This window comes from Malaclemys terrapin, chromosome 15 (assembly GCF_027887155.1).
Source record: "Malaclemys terrapin pileata isolate rMalTer1 chromosome 15, rMalTer1.hap1, whole genome shotgun sequence".
NCBI lineage: Eukaryota > Metazoa > Chordata > Testudines > Emydidae > Malaclemys > Malaclemys terrapin.
Genome location: NC_071519.1, coordinates 13,298,594 through 13,301,093, shown reverse-complemented (window position 1 = coordinate 13,301,093; position 2,500 = coordinate 13,298,594). Strand labels below are relative to the sequence as shown.

The window sequence follows — 2,500 nt, the reverse complement described above, 5'->3', positions numbered from 1 at the left end:
CGGCGGTACGAAACTGGAACCGGGCGCCACCTCGTGGTTCCCTCGGTCGGCCGAGACGGCGTTGGGCGACCCCTTCCGGACATCCGCGAGACGACCGGCCGTCAGGTCAACCCATTCGCTCCAAAGGGGTTGACCCGGTGGCCGGGAGGGGACTTTGAAAATTTTTCAGACTTGGAAAACTTTTTTTTTTTTTTTTTTTTTCCCCCCAGCCCGCTTCCTCCGGGTTGACCCGGTGGCCGAGCGTCTCACCGTCCCCGGACGCAGCGAGGTACTGCCTCCCGGCCGTCAGGATCGGGCCCACGGAAGTCTGATTTTTTAAAAAAAATTGCCGACGCCACCGCGGAGGGCTACCCGGCCACCCCGGGCCCCGGAGCCGGAAAAGGGAAGAAAAGGATCGGGCCCACTAGAGACATGGACCCGGCCGCCAAGCAGGCCGCCCTGGGCTCACCCTCCCCGGCCGCAGCGAGGGACATCCTCCCGGCCGACAGGATCGGGCCCCTGGAAGTCTGGGGGGGGGGGGGGAAATCCGCCTCACGCCTCCGAGGAGGGCTGCCCGGGCGGGCCGGGCCCCGGAGCTCGGAAAAAAAAAAAAAAAACACCCCAAAAAAGGATCGGGCCCACTAGAGACATGGACCAGGCCGCCCTGGGCTCACCCTCCCCGGCCGCAGCGAGGGACTGCCTCCCGGCCGACTGGATCGGGCCCCTGGAAGTCTGGAAAAAAGAATGGAACCTGACGCCTCCGAGGAGGGGGCGCCCAGGGAAGGAGGGAGATCCGGGTCGACCTGGTGACCGGACGGGAAAGCGGCCACCGGGCGTGCCCGTTCAAACCTAGGGGTTGACCTGGCGGCCGGAAAGCAAACCGGCCACTGGCTAGCCCCGTCGGCAACCTACGGGTTGACCTGGTGGCCGGGAAGCGAACCGGCCAGCAGGTGAACCCGTTCGATTCCACGGGTTGACCTGGTGCCCGGGAGGGGACTCTGAAAAATGTTCAGCCCTTTCGGCTCGGGGTTGACCTGGTGGCCGAGAGGGGACTCGGACGGCAGGCAAGCCGCCCTGGCCTCACCCACCCCGGCCGCAGCGAGGGACTGCCTCCCGGCCGACTGGATCGGGCCCCTGGAAGTCTGGGGGGAAAAAGAAAATGGAACCTGACGCCTCCGAGGAGGGGGCGCCCAGGGAAGGAGGGAGATCCGGGTTGACCTGGTGACCGGACGGGAAAGCGGCCACCGGGCGTGCCCGTTCAAACCTACGGGTTGACCTGGTGGCCGGGAAGCGAACCGGCCAGCAGGCGAACCCGTTCGATTCCACGGGTTGACCTGGTGCCCGGGAGGGGACTCTGAAAAATTTTCAGCCCTTTCGGCTCGGGGTTGACCTGGTGGCCGAGAGGGGACTCGGACGGCAGGCAAGCCGCCCTGGGCTCACCCTCCCCGGCCGCAGCGAGGGACTGCCCCCCACCCACCCACCCCCCCCCCCGGCTGACAGGATCAGGGCGCACTGGATGTCCGGGACAATATTTTCCCCGACGCCGGGGAGGGCGGGCGGGCGGAGGGGCTCTGGCGGCCAGCCCGGGCCCCGGAGCTCGAGAAGGAAAAAAGGACCGGGCCCGCGAGAGACGGGGGCCCTGCCGCAGGGGGGCAGTCCGACCGGGGCTCACCGTGCGGCAGGCCCGGGCGTCGGCAGGGGAAAGCGGGCGAGGAGGCGCGGGGGCCGGGTGCCTACGGCCATACCGGACCGAACGCCCCCGATCCCGTCCGATCTCGGAAGGTAAACCGTCCCGGGCCTGGCTAGTACTTGGATGGGTGACCGCCTGGGAATCCCAGGTGCCGTAGGCAGCTTTTCCCGGTCCGAGCCAGCTCTCTCTCCTTTTCTGGGGAGGAAGGAGAGGGGGGGGACGGGCCGGAAAGCCCCTCGTCGCTCCTGCCGAGTCGGAGGTCGCGGCCGCAGGTCACGGGTCTGGGCGCCTGGGGTCCGGCTCCCCACCCGGCTTCCTCCGCGGAGGACCCACCGAAGCCGCTGGGGGAGACCCCGGGCATGGGGCGGACTGGCCCGGACCCTCCCGGCCGCCGGCCCGCAGGACCGCCCCGAATCCCCCCGCCCCGCGGCCACCCAGGCCAGGCCTGGCCAGGCGGGACGGACGGCGGGTGTCCAGCGCCCAGCGGCTTCCGCCAGCGGGGACCCACGGCCCCCAAAGCCGCAGGGGGAGGCCCCGGGCCCGGGACGGACTCGCTCGGACCCCCTGCGCCCGGGCGCCGGCTCGCGGGACCGCCCCGAATCCCCCCGCGGCCACCCAGGCCAGGCCTGGCCAGGCGGGACGGACGGCGGGTGTCCAGCGCCCAGCGGCTTCCTCCAGCGGGGACCCACGGCCCCCAGAGCCGCAGGGGGACACCCCGGGGCCGGGACGGACTCGCTCGGACGCGCTCGGACCCCCTGCGCCCGGCCGCCGGCTCGCGGGACCGCCCCGAATCCCCCGCCCCGCGGCCACCCAGGCCAGGCCTGGCCAGGC

At 71.1% G+C, this 2,500-nt stretch overlaps 1 non-coding gene across 1 annotated transcript; it reads left to right on the top strand.

Moving 5' to 3' along the window:
- Positions 1 to 1,710: 1,710 nt before the first annotated feature.
- On the top strand, positions 1,711 to 1,829 carry LOC128823855 (5S ribosomal RNA). The gene has a single exon (XR_008442089.1). It is a non-coding gene; the product is annotated as a 5S ribosomal RNA (ribosomal RNA).
- The last annotated feature ends 671 nt before the right edge of the window (positions 1,830 to 2,500 follow it).